The 17,509-nt window shown below is 36.9% G+C and overlaps 1 protein-coding gene across 1 annotated transcript in view; it reads left to right on the plus strand.

Moving 5' to 3' along the window:
* KIAA1958 overlaps positions 1–17,509 on the plus strand; it is a gene marked incomplete at its 3' end in the record, with an annotated part of 85,453 nt that overhangs the window by 25,002 nt on the left and 42,942 nt on the right. The window lies entirely within an intron of this gene.

Genomic DNA, 17,509 nt, shown 5'->3' on the forward strand with positions numbered 1-17,509 from the left:
TCCTCCTGGGTCCCTTGGCATATAGTGCTGGTGACAGAACCAAAGCCAGATGGGGCTGTAACTGAGTCCCTGGCGATATGGAACTGTTTCTGGATCTGTAGCCAGGACCATGATCAGCAAGTCAGTCACCTGGGCACCAGCCTGCCTTCTCAAAACAGCTGTCCTCAGTCTTGGACTGTATCAGGGTTTTACAATCTCTGACCCAGTCCCAGAGCCCCCCACAAAGGCAGTTTTGTACATGGATGGATGCCAAATTATTTTGGGGGGTTGGGGTGGGGATGTCTTACTTGGCCACCTTGCTGATGTCACTCCCCTGAGAAATTTTTTTTTAAAATAATTTAAGTATTACTTAATTTTTCACCCCTAACTCCATTCAGCAGGAAAAATAATCTTTATAATCCTAGAATGTGCTATTTCTGTGAATTTGACTTTAGGGCTTGGTTCAATAAATATAAGTACATATTCCTTAAAAATAATACCTGAAATTATATTTTATATAATATTTTTAGTCTCTAGAGTATATTAAGATTTATGTTACAGGTCACTAGCTTTTCAGCACCTTCATACTGTTATAATTACTGCTGCTAAATTATTATTTTATGTAATGGAAAACAGCTATCTAATTGTTAAGAAAAAAGCTTTATTTTCCTGTTTTGCCTGCACTTATAATGTGTAATAGAAAGCCAATCCATATAGAAAAATACTTTAATTTTTATTTTATAATGAACTTTTCAAAAATATGTTTTGTTATTATCCACTGACACAATTAGGGAAATTAGCATCCTCCTATCCATTAGGTTATTACTTCTTGGATGGAATTTAATGAATATTAATAACCTAACTCAGAAAAGGAGGTAATTTATTAGTTTTGTGCATTTTTATTTTTGGGGTTATTTGTTTTCCTTTACTTATATGCCATACATCTTTTGTTTCAAGTTGATGAATAATTCCTTTGTAGTTTTTACTGTATTATGCATTTTCAGTAAAAGATGCCTTCACCTTTTGATCCTTACTAATTAAGATATGCAATCTGGTAAATTGAATGTAAATTTAAAGGAAGAAATTGCTTCTAATCAAAAGTTTGTTGTAACTATTTCTATTGTGGTATAGCATTTCATCTCAAATTCATCAAATGTTTCCTCACGTATTGTGCTTAAGTTTGTTCTCACTTATTGAAGCCATAGAATTTTAGCAAACTCATGAAAAGTGCTTTTCAAATACTCAGTTCTGACATACTGACGAACTATTAACAAATGGTGATGACTGTTTTACTTCCAAGATGCTTTTCAGTAGGCAGGGTCATATGCTGTTAGCTCTCTGGTTACTGTATACAGAATAGCAATTATAATAGCCAATACTTACAGAATGCTTATTATCTCAATAATTACTTATGGTAACTCAGTTCTTACAACTCTATGAAGTTAAGACTATAATGCACTCCATTTCTCAGATGAATAAACTAAGGCAAAGAAAGGTTGAACTTGCCCAAGGTGACACAATAAGAGGATGGGAGAGCTGGGATTCTCACCTAGGCAGTCTGGTTCCCAAGTTCATGCTCTTAACCACTAGGCTCACTGGCCATAGTGATGCTTCTCTTACACATTTCAGCATCCATCCTCTTAGCACTTAAATGTCCTCTTTTAGGACCTGGACCAACTTTCCCCTGGTTTTCTTCATTTCTCCAAAACTTTGCCAGGACTTCTTTTGTTCATCCTTTTCTAGTCCCAGTCTCCATCTGCTTTTATTGTCTAATTGTCTCCACAACGAGGGAATGAAAATTAAAGTGTTAAACACATCTGTACAGATGTGTTTAGGCACATCTGTATATGCTTGAGGAAGCATATACAGATGTGCCTAAAACAGTGCCTGCCGTGTTGAGGTGCCAAATATATTTTTGTTGAATGTTGAAGCAAATATGCAAATACTAAAATTTCCAGAAAGAATATAAGAGGTAACTTTCATTTCCTCTGCTTTCTTTTAGGAAAACTCACTTAGGCTTCTGTATGGAGAACAGTTTGAAAGGGGGCAAGAGTGGATATAGGGAATTCTCAGTAGCTAAGAAAGGAATTCCTGTGTCACCAGTGGATAATAAATCCAATGCCAAACTCTTATTCGAGTCTTAAAATATATCATTTTAGATGATCAAAAGGAATATGTCAAAAATAGTAACTTATCGAGGCATAACTGTGTTAACAGTTTTCCTCTTAAACATAAGACAAAGCAATATTTCCAGAAAAAAATAAAATAAATCACAAGAGAAGTGTACAGTTAAGACAGAATGGATTAGTTCTTGGTTATTAAAGAGTAATATTTTTAATTAAAATTTTAAGTTGGAAAGATATATACCAAAATGTATCCAGTGGCTGTCTTTCAAGGATAAATTTATGGGCAGTTTTGCTCTCTTCTTTGTATTTTTATTTTCTGGGGAAAATTTTTATATTGTGTGTTACTTTTATGATAAAATTAATAAAATGATTTTTATTATTAAATGTGTTACTTTTATGATAAAATGCATAAAATGATTTTTATTTTATTAGGGGAAGTATACTTAAGATAATATTTTCCTCACTTGAATAGTTACCCATGTGAATAAAGGGCCATTAAACCATATGTTTTTTAAAGTTCAGATATTTCTAAATTAGAAGATGCTTATATATACAAAGCATATTTAAGGGTATGTAAACTCACTGAGGTGAAATGCGGTCATGGCTGAATTCCTGAACTGTGCAAGGACTAATTTTTACTTTTGAGAATAAGTTAAATTCATTAAAATTTTACTTGAGTCAGATTTTGAAAGACAATGAAAGAACATATAGAGGTTGATGAAATAATGCCTGTTTAACAGTATTCTGTGCTATATACTAATGGAGTCGTCATAGAGTGAACTGAATAGGAGAGCCATGTGTGTAAAGCTGGGACTTTATGATTGAAACCGTGGAAAATGTAAATGTCACATCTATAATGAATCCATGTATCTTCTACAACTGCCCTAAGTCCAGAAAAGTAAGAATTCAAAAACAAGTCTTTTTGGAAATTGTGTATGATGTTTTGTATATTAAAGTCTGATAGCAGCTCACTGTATATTTTATGTATCACACCAGCAGCAGATATTTCAGACACATCAGAAGGTACTCTTGATTCAGTGTCTCTGGCAGTATAATAAAAAACTGCACGAGAAATCTCTAGTCTCTAATAAGCAATGTATCAGTGAGTGCTGTCAGATTCTGTAGAAAATTCCACAACATGATTTATTACATTAATTACAGTCATGTGGGTTTCGTGCTGCTAAGCTTGAAAATGCAGCCACATTCTAAAGTTGATTTAAGAATATATTTTGGCCAAGACAAAAGTCTCCTTATTGTGATTAATCCAGTACAATATTTATTCTCTTGTTCTATTCTTTTCACCTTTGGATTGCTTAATTTCTTTTCTGTGACTTGAAATTAAGTTTGAGATTTGAGAAGCTTCATCTGGTTTTTATTCACTCCTGTCATCTGGTCTCCCTTTTGCCTTTTGTGTCTTCTTAGTTGTCACTGAATGCCACATCTCCTCTATTTGTGAAGCCTGTTTGAATTTACTCCCTTCTAAGCAAACGTGGCTAGCCTCGAGCTGTCCCTAGCTAACAGGGCTGCCCTCGAGGCTTATTAGGTCACACCTGGGATGCTGTGTCTCTTTTTGAGTGGAAGGAGCAATTGAGGAGAAACCTTCATTTTCTTCATTTAGTCCAAAAGAGCAGCATTCTTAGAAGAGAGAATTCCACGATTATACCTTTGTTTATTACTGTACTGAATTCATACAGTCACATAATGTCTCTTCTTATAGTAACACACTAAGTGTGTCAAATCACAGGATTCTAGGTCATGGACTTCCCTGGTGGCGCAGTGGTTAAGAATCCGCCTGCCAGTGCAGGGGACACAGGTTCAATCCCTGGTCTGGGAAGATCCCACATGCCGCGGAGCAACTAAGCCCCTGCACCACAGTAGCTGAGTCTGCGCTCTAGAGCCCGCGAGCCACAAATACTGAGCCCGCGTGCCACAACTACTGAAGCCCATGCTCCTAGAGCCCGTGCTCCGCAACAAGAGAAGCCACCGTGATGAGAAGCCCGCGCACCGCAACAAAGAGTAGTCCCCGCTCGCCGCAACTAGAGAAAGCCCATGTGCAGCAACAAAGACCCAACGCAGTCAAAAATAAATTAATTAAATTAATTTATAAAAAATTAAAAAAGGATTCTAGGTCATGTGGAATGGAAGGTCTCCTGAGAGCTGTTTTAGTAAGAGGCGAAAGACTTACGCGTTCTGAAGAGAAACCAGAGTATCTGAGAGCTGTTTTAGATATAGATATTAACTCCAGTTGTTTCCATATGCCCATGGCAGGATATGTTCAGTTATGCACAAATGCCCAATATGGGTGGCCTTTATAGATCTATCTTGGAAGAATTAGTAAATATTTGTTGCAAATCAAAGCATCAGTAGAGGAGGACTCAGGTGAAGTAGGAAGACTTTGATTTAGTGGGTTGGAACACATTTCTCAGCAGCAATATTTATAAAGAGTTGAACTAGATGATTCATGTGTCCAACACTGAGCTAAGTGGTTTGCTTTCCTACCTTAATTCTCATAGAACTCTTAAGAAATGGGTACAATTATTATATTTATTTAACAATTGAAGAAACAGAGGCTTAAGTTTAAAAAGTTATACAGATTCACATAGATGGTTAAGCAGCAGAGCTGGGATTTGAATGTAAGCATTCTTATTGGCAAAGCTGGAGCCATTAACCATTAACTACACTACCTACGTCAACTGCCCTGAAAGGGACCAGGCAAGGTTAGATTTTTAAAATGGTCTTTGGCAATTAGGGAAACAATGTTGAACTTAATAAATTCAGAGACATTATGAAAGAAAAAATCTGAATCCAGTGGGTTTCAGAGGGAAGTAATTCTTTGACTCATTCATTATTTTGTTGACTAACAATATTAGTTAGTCCAGTATGATTTTTGATAGTATTTTTCACTGAAACAGAAGCCACTTTTAAACATTTATTATTTATTCATGAAGCAACTGTTCTGCCTGGGACATAAAAACGTTCAGATCCGGAAATCTGCCATCCCAGCTCTGTGTCACCTGCTGTAACTGAGGCTTGGGCTGAGACTTATTTGAAAGAAGAGTCATTTTTTAGGCCTTCTAGGGGGAAGGAGAGATGAAGCTGTGTTTTTCAAAGCATGGTCTTAGACCAAAGCTATATTAGAACTACCCGAGAACTTGTTAAAAATGGAGACTCCTGCACCCTGTTGGCCATAAATTAATTCCTTGTTGCGAGGATCTGCAAGGTTAGTGCCTAGTCTTTACACAAGTGATATCTCACCTTACCTTCCACCTTACCTTGGCCTGATTTAATTCATATATACAGAAAACAGTGAATATAGGTGAGAAAGAGGTTTTGCCTGCACTTTGTTTATTTAATAAATACTGGTATTTTTTGTGCCCTATTTTATTTCTAAACTTTTATCAAGGAGAGAATTCTCCAGAGGTTCTAGAGTCACATGACGTACAACCAGGAGAAATGAGCAGGTGACTAATGTTTATTTAAGTGATTTCTACTTCAGTGAAAAATACTATCAAAAATCATACCGGACTAACTGGTACTATTGTGCTAAATTTTCATGCTCATGAATGTGTATTTAAGAAGTGTGCTTTACTTCCATTATTGGAGAAGATTAACTGAGCATAAAAATAATTTGCTGGTCAGACAGCTATAATAGCAAGTCTGGCTTCAATTAGTGATGTTAACAATCCCAGAAAATGGCCTGCGTTTTAAAGTTTTAGGAAAAAGCATTGAAATGTGCAATGATTTGGGTATTTAAAGGAGAAAGAAGACACTGACTTTTTAATACTTTTTTTTTTTTTTTTTTTTTTTTTTTGCGATACACGGGCCTCTCACTGTTGTGGCCTCTCCCATTGCGGAGCACAGGCTCCGGGCGCGCAGGCTCAGCGGCCATGGCTCACGGGCCCAGCCGCTCCGCGGCATGTGGCATTTTCCCGGACCAGGGCACGAACCAGTGTCCCCTGCATCGGCAGGCGGACTCTCAACCACTGCGCCACCAGGGAAGCCCTTTAATACATTTTATGGTAGCTAGAAGGTAATCTGAATTTGTTTTCCACCTTTAAAGTAAATATACCTATTTGTTGAAATAAATTTGCAGAGGTTAGGAGCTATTGCTATTTTTAAAAATGAAACATGAATGTTGGCAAATATGAGTTTTGTAACCCCTGACAAATAAAATTGAAGTAGGCCTATTCGTAAGATTACCAACCAGGGCATATTTTTTTTAATACCAAGATCATTTTCCTTGAACATAGAGTCATAAGAAAATTTACATCAAATGAATATGTGTATAGAAGAAGTACCTAATAGATGACACCATAATGTCAGGTTAATCTCTTTTTAAAGTGGAGGTCAGGGGACTTGCCTGGTGGTCCAGCGGTTAAGAATCCGCCTTCCAATGCGGGGGACGCGGGTTTGATCCCTGGTCAGGGAACTAAGATACCACATGCTGTGGGGCAACTAAGGCCACGCACTGCAACTACTGAGCCCAAGTGCTCTGGAGCCCGTGCACCACAACTAGAGAAGCCCGCACGCCACAACGAAAGATCACACATACCACAGCGAAGATCCCATGTGCCACAACTAAGACCCGAGGCAGCCAAATAAATTAATTTAAAAGAGAATCTGCCTTCCAACACAGAGGATGCGGGTTTGATCCCTGGTCGGGGAACTAAGATCCCACATGCTGCAGGGCAACTAAGCCTGCGTGCTGCAACTAGAGAGCCCTTGTGCCACAACTACAGAGTCTGTGCACTCTGGAGCCTGCACACCACAACTAGAGAGAAGCCCATGCACTGCAATGAAAGATCCCACGTGCCACAACTAGGACCCAACGCAGTCAAAAATAGTAAATAAATATTTTTAAAAATAAAGTGGAGGTCAGCATTGGAGGGAGGGAGCTGTCCCTTGATTTTATGGATATATTAATTCTGGTATGGACTTTTGTTAAAGTATTACTTGTTTTTTCCTTATCCTGATAGTTAAGATAAAGATATTGTCTTACAGCAATTTGTGTGAGAGCTGATAGGTCCTTATTTCCTGAGAAATTAGCCCTGGGAAAAGCTTCCAGTGGCCTTATAAGTCATTTCATTATTATAGACATCCAGATCACCTGCCCTGACCACAGCTAACTCTGAAGAACCTTAATACAGGATAAGGTGACTTTGAGATTCTGATTGTGAGACCCAAAATTTATTTTTGTGTCACTGATTTTTATTTTTAGTCCTTTCTCAATGCAGTCAGTATAGTTGGTCTAAAGTGGATTGTGTAATTACACACACAGAGTTATCTCAGTAACTTTCCTTTCAGCTTTGTTGTTAATTCAGTCAACAAATGTTTACTGAATGTTACTACTTCTCAAGTGCTTTTTCAGACCCTGGGAATAAAGCAGTGAAGTCCTGGCTCTTAAAGAGCTCACAGCCCACTGGGTGGGCAGAGACAGATGCTAAACAGGTTATCAATTAAATATGTATTATGTCAGATGGTAATAGGAGTATGGAAGAAGAGAACAGTGTAAGGGGAGTAAAGAATGTCAGAGGTGGAGAAATGGGGTGTTGATTTATTTTTTTTTTAAGTACCTTCTTCAAATGTTTGGCATGTAGAGGTCCTTTGCACTTAGCATATTCAGTCTCCTCTCGTTGGTGTATATCTTTATAATTACTATATAAGACCCTCCATTTGTCCATCTCACTGGCCTGGCTTTATTCCCACTCTAACCCCCAGACCAGGATCGGTGTTTCACAGTCCTCATGAGCGCAAGCCTTTCCATACCTTTCCCTTTGCTCATGCAGTTTCTTCCTGGCATGCCCTACCCTCCTGTTCCACTTAACCAAATGGTACCCATCCTTTAATACCTAACCCAAGTCCCTTTTCCCCGAAACAGAGCTCTAACCCAGCTCAAACTCTTCTTTGACGTCTCTCTCTCTCTTATTTCTTTCTGAATTCCTATAGAACCTGGAGCCTGTGCCACAAATGTGGATTAAATATTAATTCCAACTGCAGCCTCATAAATACATCTACTCACCAGATTTCTTTTGCTTTTTTTACTTTTCAAATTTAAAATATATTCTTATTTAATAAGCTCATGGACTTATTATTCATTGATTTATAAAGAGAATTTAAACATCATTTCTCTATCAAGTAAAAAGACAAAATACTCTTCTTAAATGAGTTAAAAAGAAGTTAAACATCAGGAAATGTTTCTTATTGCTTCAGATGTATTGCTTTAATAAAATCACAAAAGGGATGTGATAGCTAAGTTTATTTTTTTTAATTGAGTGCCACAGCAATAGAAGCAAATGGATCTAATTTAAATCTAACATAAATCTCCTCAAATTTAATGAGAACACAAGATACGGCACTAATTATGTGTTTTTCCATGCCATCTCCTAACAAGGGAGGAAATAATTGGATTAATGGGGCATGGAGACTATGTAAATAAGTACAGAAAAGCTGTCTGCATAAAAGCTTTACTCATGCTCTCCTAAGATTCCCTGGGCTTGTGCTGAGGCTTTTCCTGGGGCCCTGCTCCAGGTCACAGATCTCTTGGAAGTCAGTAATCTAAAACTTTTCAATCTGTTGGCTACGTTTATCAAAGACCCGTTTCACTACACTAGGTTTATGGGATGGCTTCCCCTTTTGAGAAACTTCAAGTAAGTTTTAGTAATAAATATTATGGCTCTCAAGGATGGTACAGGAAGGGAATGTGACCACTTATTCAAAGAACTAAGGTCACTCACATCTTCTGCATACAGAGTTTATCCAACCTCCCTACTTAAAACCAAAACCATACTAGTGATACAGTGACAGTCAGCACCACTAAAATAGTAGCCCAGCAGGCTATGGTGTGGGGAGAGGGAAGGTAGTACAAACTGAAGGTCTGGGGAAAGGCAGACCTTTTTAGAATACATTTTTGAAAGCCATGCGTGTCCAGAAGTTCTCCCTTTTTATATCAAACTCAGATCACAGCGCGACATGTTCAGTCATTCAAAATATATGTGGAGGATTTATGGATTTAAAATTCTTTTAATAGTACATATTCAGACAGTCTTCATACCCAGTCTTCATTTGGTAGCTCTGCTGTGCGGGAACATATGCTGGGTACTCAGGATTCCCAAATGATAAATACATAAAAAAATAATGTAATTAATGGGGCATAGAGACTAAATAAGTATAGAAAAGTTGTCTGCTTTAAAACTTCATACATTTTCTAATACCTTTTCTTTCTTTTGTGGGGGAGGAGAGGAGGGGAGGTGGTGGTTGACTTGGATATTCTCTTGCTCCCTCTGGCTCTGACCTTCTGCTTCCATCAAGAAGGTTCAGATTATGGATCATTTCATTGTCTGGGAATGTTTTCCACCCGATCATCCAGATGTGAACTCAGCCCTACTTATATAAAGCAGAGTTTATTGAAGATTTTCTTAGCATGGTAGGAGGTAGGTTTATATCATAACAGAGCAATGCAAATCTGACCATGTAGTTTTCTGAACAACTAGTTTTCTTAGGACAAAATACAAAGTCATTAATAATGACTTACAGACAAGGCCCGGCGAGATCCAGCCTGTGAGTTTTCAGACCTCTCATTGTACCAGTCTCCTTTCAATCACTTCACTCTGGGCACACTGACACTCTTTCAGGTTCTCAAACTCAGTTTCCATTGTAGGAACTTCTCATATGGTGTTCCTTCTACTCTTCCTCCTATACTTTGTATGACTGGCTTCTCATTTTCAGGTCTTTAAGTGGATCACTTACTCTTTCTCACAGTACCCTGTTACTTTTCTTCATAGCATTTGTCGTTTTGTCATGGTAAATTCCACAAAAGCACTCATCCTTTAAACCCAGTTTTTACTTAATTCCTAACATGTTTTAGTTACTCATTAAGTGCACATGAAATGAGGTGGCCCAGCAGGACTTGATGGATTAGCTGTAGAAGGGGGGAGAGCAGGTGTCAAGGATGGTGCTCAGGTTTCAGCTTGGGCAAGTAGGTAGGTGGTGGAGGCACTGACTGGGTGAAAGAGCAAGTTTGTGGAGACAGAGCTAAGTTACGTTTTAGGTCTGGGCACATATAGTGATTAGACTGTTAGGTGTATTAGGTTCACGAGAGCCATAGGAAACATGATTCTAATGCCTACTCATTTACCATCTTTAAAACTTCGCTTCCAATTGTTAAATACCTGATCTGCTTAGAAAGAAAAATTGTACTTGCATATTTTGGGCTGCTACCTTGTCTTCTCCGTTCAGTTTTCTAGACCTTTGGGATTTTACCCACATTCAACTTTTAAAATTTGTTATTAATCACAACTTCCTTGATATAATAAAACCATTTAGCTCATCTCAGTGCATTTTCTTCATTAATGACAGTGACTCATTCAGTTTGTCTGCTAAACCATATACATACTTCTCTTAAGAAAATTGAAAGTGATCTTTATCATTTTTGTTTGTGTTGAAAACAATTTTTGTTGCTATTTAGAATCCAAGTTCTATTTCTTACCACGTACATTCAAACAAAATTTAATGAAGTTTGACTGCTGAGTTTTTGATGAATGCCCAAATCTTCAGGAATATAACCCTTCTTCATAGAGTAGATTTCATGGATCAGAAAGCATTCAGTGAACATTTATGGAATCTCTATTAAGTGCATGGCACCAAGTTAGGGACTGGAAGTTGCAGCAATCTCATTCAAATGCAAAGAGCTGGATCATAATTCTGACTTCTCTTTGAAATCACTTCAAGACAAGAAAGAGAAACAGAAACAAACATTTTCTCAAATAACTAAAAGTCTTCTGCTAGAACCACAGTATATAAAGAAAGGTTGCCAAACATAGCGATGAAACAGGGATTTGGATATGATACCAAGAGAACTGTGACTGTAGCTCTCAGATGAAGGTATGAGACTTCAGTTTTCTACTGCTGAGTGGCAAAATTAACAATCACTTTTGAAGAACTGGAATGGGGAGCTTGGGTTGGTGGTCAGAGCTTCCCTGGACCCTATTTGATAGCAGAGAGTAGCAGAGGAAGCAAGACTGCGTAGAGGACCACATACACACTTGCCATCTTTATGGGAAGTCATCTGCCACTGCAACAAGGCAGTGGAGAAATGCTTGAATTTATGACTTGAAAGGATACACTATGTACCAGAAAAAAGATGGGTGCACAGTGATCAACACTGAAATATAGCCTAGTAAAGTTGTAGCCATTCACAGATAAAGAAATAATCATTCAGCTACCCAGCTCCCACCCGCAAAGTGCAATCAAGAGACCCCGAAGGGAGAAAGATTATGCTGACCATTGACTTCTCTACAACCACAATCACCACTGTTATTTATTGATAACAGCTAGGTGGCTATCTAGGAAAAAATATAAGTTAGTACCTACCTTAAACCAAAATTAATTCAGATGATCAAATATTTTAAATATTAAAGGGACTTCCCTGGTGGTCCAGTGGTTAAGACTCTGAGCTTCCACCACAGGGAGCACAGGTTCGATCCCTGGTGGGGGAACTAAGATCCCACATGCCACGTGGCGTGGCCAAAATAAATAAATAAAATAAAAATGAAATTAAGAATGCTTTGAAGAAAACAAAAGAGAATTGTATTATGGTTTCACAGTGGGGAAGATATGTCTAACACAAAATGTAGGAAATATTTTTAAAAACAGATAAATTCAATCCCATAAATGTAACAAAGTCACAAATACAAAAGGCAAACTAAAAAAAAAAATACACATATACACATCTTTATATACATTACACAGGGCTAAGTATAATAATAATAAGAAAAAGAAGGCTAAATATATCTAGAGCTCCTATAAATAAATATTTTTTAAAATGGACAAAGTACAGAAGCAATCCACAGAAAGAAAATGAGAAAATATAGGGGGCTAATAAGTATTTGAAAAATGTTAAATGTCATTTATCATAAAAGAAATGAAAATTTTAAAACCACAATGTATATTTTACAAATTAAATAAAGATTAAGAAGTTTGATAATACCTTATATCTCGGAAGATATGATTAAACCAGCACTCTCATACCTTATCACAGAAGTTAATTTGGCACAGCAGATGTACAGGGGAACAGCAATATAGCGGTTCTACTTTTGGAATTCATTCTGTATATATACTTGCTCATGTGTAGGAAATGTCATGTATACGAGGATACCCAGTGCAGCATTGTTTATAATAGGAATAGGATGGAAATAATGCAGATATCCATCAACAGGGAATCAGATAAATATAGTGTATCCATATAAAATACTTTATTTACAGCTGTTAGAAAGATTGAGGCAACTGTGTGTGTAATGATATAGAGCTATCTTTAATACATTGTTAATGATAAAAAGCAAAGTGCAGAATAGGATGCATAGTTGCAGAATAGGATGCATAGTATATTCCTCCACCCTTTTTGAAAGGAGAGGAATAAGTGTGTGTGCATAGAAAATCCCAAAATTATACCCAATAAATTGGTAACATTGGTTCCCATGTAGAGGGAAATATGGTGACAAGGAGATGGGATGAGAGGGTGACTTACTTTTACTTTCTACCCATTTGTAGCTTTTAGATACTGTACCATATGCTGTATTGCTTATTCAAATTTTATTAAAATCAAAAGGATCAAGGTCCATGTAAAAAATTACTCTTAATTTCTATCTTAGAACATATAGATGGATGTTCTAGTAGATGGCAGATCAAAATGTAAAGACTGAAACAGTAAAGCTTTTGGAAGAAATAGATTTCTCATGATCTTGGAATAAGCAGAATTTCTTAAACAGGATGCAAAAAAGCATGAGTCATAAAGGGAAAAAATTGATAATTGGACTATATTAGGATTAAGAACTATTGTTCTTTAAAAGACACTATTAAGAAAGTGAAAGTGCAAGCCACAGATTCAGAGAAGATATTTGTAATACATTTATCTGACAAAGACTCAAACGCAGGATATGTTAAAACCTCCTGCAAACAGTAAAGGGCAGGGACTTCGCTGGTGGTCCAGTGGGTAAGACTCCGTGCTCCCAGTGCAGAGGGCCTGGGTTTGACCTCTGGTCAGGGAACTAGATCCCACATGCCACAACTAAGAGCCCACATGCCACAACTAAGACCGGCACAGCCAAAATAAATAATAAAATAAAAATTTAAAAAACCGTTAAAGGCAGACAGTCCAGTAGAAAATAACTTTAACAGGCACTTTACAAAAGCAAATATCTGAGTGGCCAATAAACCTATGAAGAGCTGTTCAGCTTCATCAGTCATCAGAGAAATGAAAATTTAAAAGTTCAGTGCAGTAGCATTACACACCCAACAGAATAGCTAGAATAAAAAAGACTAACATTACTTAGTGTTGCTGAAGATATGGAGCAATCTGAGCTCTCACACTCATGGAGAAAGCAAGTTGGTACAACCACTTTGGAAACTTGTTTAGTATTTATTAAAGCAGAACATGTGATTTCCTATGACCTAGCAGTTCTAATTCTAAGTATACACCCCAAAAAATGCATCCATGTGACTCACCAAAAGACACCTACTAGAGTGTTCATAACAATTTTATTGGAAATAGCCCTAAACTGAAAACTACCCAAATGTTCAATAGAGTGGAAGAATAAATTGTGATATATTCACACAATGGAATGTTAACAGTAAAGAAGATAAATTATCTACAACTACATAACAATATGGATGAAACTTCCAAACATAATGTTGAGCAAAAGAAGCCAGACACAAAAGAGTTCATCCTCTAAGATTTCATTCATATAAGTTATAATAATAGGCCAGACAAACGTATGCTATTTCAAGTCAGGATAGCTGTTATTCTTTGTGGGAGTGAGCAACTGGAAGAAGGGGACATGAGGAAGGTTTCGGAGGTGCTAGTGATACTCTTTTTCTTATGTTATGTTGTGTTGTGTTTTTAGCTAGCTGCGCCAGGTCTTAGTTGTGGCACGTGAGACCTTCCTTGCGGCGTGCGGGATCGTTTCGTTGCGGCATGCAGGCTCTTAGTTGCGTCATGCGGGATCTAGTTCCCTGACCAGGGATCAAACCCGGGCCCCCTGCATTGGGAGTGCTGAGTCTTAACCGCTGGACCACCAGGGAAGTCCCTGATACTCTTTTTCTTGATCTAGGCACGGGACTCAATTTGTGAAAAATAATTGCATGCACTTAATGACTGGTCTGTTTTATTGTAGTTTTTAAAAGGAAGTTTTAAAAAAGTTTTTAAAAGGAAGTGGATCAGAAAAATTTCTAAAACTAGAGATAAATGCAAGATAATTAAAACAGTTCTATATTTTATTATCAATCTTCCCCGGTTTTATTTGATTTTGTCATTAGCCAAAAAACGTATTACTATTACTTGACTTTAAAGCCATTTACTTCCCCCTATTCATGCAAAATGAATGAGGGTTTCTCTACCCTTCCAAACTCCTCTTGTGGTGAATTCCAGGCTGTTAGGAAAGGATATGATAATGTGACACTCTACTTTTATTTTCCTACAGATGGAATGGCTCTACAGTTATATACCCAGTTCTGATGTTGGGCAGTAGAGGGGTTCCACACCACCAAGAATTTCTCCTGTACCAGCTGGGTGTCCTGTAATTCAGTTCACTTCTGACACTATGTACCTAGAGGTAGCATCAGATTCCACAGGTTAAGGGCTCAGTCCTATAAGACTGACCCATCATAAATAGAAGATTACAGAGACCCCCGTCCTTGGCAGGGATTAATTTGCTAGTGCAGCACACAGAACTCAGAGAAACATTTTACTTACTGGATTACCAACTTATTATAAAAGAACATAACTCAGGAATAGCCACATGAGAGAGATGCTTAGGGCAAGGTGTACCACTCTGCACATGTTCACCAGCTGGGAAGCTCTCTGAACCCTGTCCTTTTGGGGTTTCATGGAGCCTTCATTACATAAACACACTTGATTAAATCAATGGTGTTTGAACCCAATCTCCAGCCTCTCTCCTCTCCCCAAAGGTGGAGAAGTGGGGTAGGACTGAAAGTTCCACTCCAGAAATCTGCTTGCCTCCACTGACAACCAGCCCTTACCCATAGGTGCTTTCCAAAAGTTACCTCATGAACATTAACAAAAGACACATTGATCACCCTCATCACAGAAAATTCTAAGGCTTTTATGAGCTCTGTGCCAAGAACCCGGACGAAGACCAAATATATATATATATATAGTTATAAATCACCATATCACAGATTCTTAACTAAGATTGAGACCAAATAGGAGAAAAAGGCTTGGAAATGAGGCTGGGCTGAGGATGTTGAAGTAGTGCTGTGGTGTTGGTCAACTGTGAGTGTGTTAGCAGGGTGCTAATAATGTGGATCTGTTTCAGTCAGTTTATTTTTGTAAAAAGGTAGAAAATATTGAATATTTTATAAAATGATGAGGATTGACTGTAACTAGAATCAGTGTTTCATATGATTTGATAATAGTTGTTAGGCATCTTGTGAACAAAAGCATGCTAAATATGAAAAAATTAAATAAAATTTTAAGCTTCTACTTTATCTGGAACATTTTGGCAGTCCTGCAGAATATTCCAGTTCCAATTAAAAGAATCAACTTCACTAACCTAAAAGCCTTTCAAAAATCCTGAATTCAGTACACCTTAATTCAGGCCAAATACCCTGTTTACAATGACAAATTTCACCTATATCAGAATGTGTATAAGACAGAGAAGGACAACAATGTGGACAATGTTTGGATTTAATCATCGATTTATAACTTATACATTTTGTTTGGCTCCTCAAAGTCTTTAATGCCCCAGAGTATGTAACACAGTAGGTTTGGAATGGAAAACTCGGTCTTCATCTCAGAAAACTAAATTTTAGGAAAGATTCCATGTGAAAGTTGAAGAACTGGAAATTTTTTCCCTACAGTTGTCTTTGAATGTTTATTTCTTAGAAAGTCTTTGTTTAAAGTTTGAAGACTGTTGTGATAGATATTTGAACAAGTAGCCACAATAAACAGATGTGCTGACCCCTTTGGCTTTGCATGTAAACAGTCACGGAAGCTAGCATGGTAAAAGGTTACATGTGGCTTCACCTTTCTAATGGAAAGATACACATCTTTATTGTTCAACTGGAAGAAGATAGCATAGCCAAATGTTAAGTCTAATGAAGGATAAAATATACTGTTGTGTATTTGAATTTTGGAAATATGATCTCAAAAAATGTGCCTATAAAAATATCTAATTAGCTAGTTTAGTGATTTTTAGTTCATTTCATTTTATAAAGTTATGAGAACTTTGGCAATTATACCTTACAACTGTCATTTTAAAATAATATGGACATTCATAAATGTGTATAGTAATACAAAAAGTAGTGTTTGTGAATAAAATTCAGTTTATTCGAAATTTTATTTTTCTTATTGTATGTGGTTATTTCAAAGACTTCCCACTGAGCAGCCTTAAAAATTAATCTAAAGTTTTCCTAAATAAGATAATTGGGATAAACAAAATAATTTTATATTATACTTTAGAATCAGAAATTACACTTTTATGTTGTTTTTAATTAACCTTAGTGTTGGCCTCTCAACATCAAATAGGATAGCCTGTTTTTTCTATTGTGTAATTTCATATTTAGAATTTCTCTTTTGAGTTCCACCCAGACCATGTCTGACGTAATTGTGGTCATTTTTGACAAAATGATTTTATTGTTAATGTTAACATCCCAAATTTAAATTACATGTTACTGAGAGAAAATCATTGAAATGATATCACTGAATTTAATCATTGTAAAGAAAAAAATCTAGTAAAACAGAGTAGGGCTTCCTTCATAAGCCATAAGCACTAGATCTTTTTTCTCAAAGTGTGTTCTCTTGAACCTCATCCTGAGCGTAGAGGAATCTGATTTTGATTGAGCATCCTGAGAGATTCTGAAGCTCACTAAAATGTGAGAACCACTACTCCAGAGCAACACTACTTAATCATGGGTGATCCATAATGGAAAGAGGCACTTCCTGTCTTTGGTGGCAAAATGTAAATAATAAATTAATAAAGTAAAACTATCCAAGAGACATACCCCTTCCTTACATCTTGATTATAATAGCCTTACTCAAATTTCATTGTCCTGTCTTTATAGCTGGGAAGTTTTATCCTCATTACTTTCCCAAAGCACCAAATTTTTTTGTGTTGAAATATAGTTGATGTACAATATTATATTAGTTTCAAGTGTATTACATAATTATTTGACATTTGCATACATTATGAAATGATCACCACAATAAATCTAGTAACCATCTGTCCCTATACAAAGTTATTACAGTATTAATGACCATATTCCTTAAGCTGTGTATTACATCCCTGTGACTTATTTATATAATTGGAAGTTTGTACCTCTTAATCCCCTTCACCTATTTTGCCCCACCTTCCCACCCCTTTCCTGTCTGGCAGCCACCCATTTGTTCTCTG

This window comes from Hyperoodon ampullatus (assembly GCF_949752795.1).
Source record: "Hyperoodon ampullatus genome assembly, chromosome: 6".
In the NCBI taxonomy this organism is placed as follows: Eukaryota; Metazoa; Chordata; class Mammalia; order Artiodactyla; family Ziphiidae; genus Hyperoodon; species Hyperoodon ampullatus.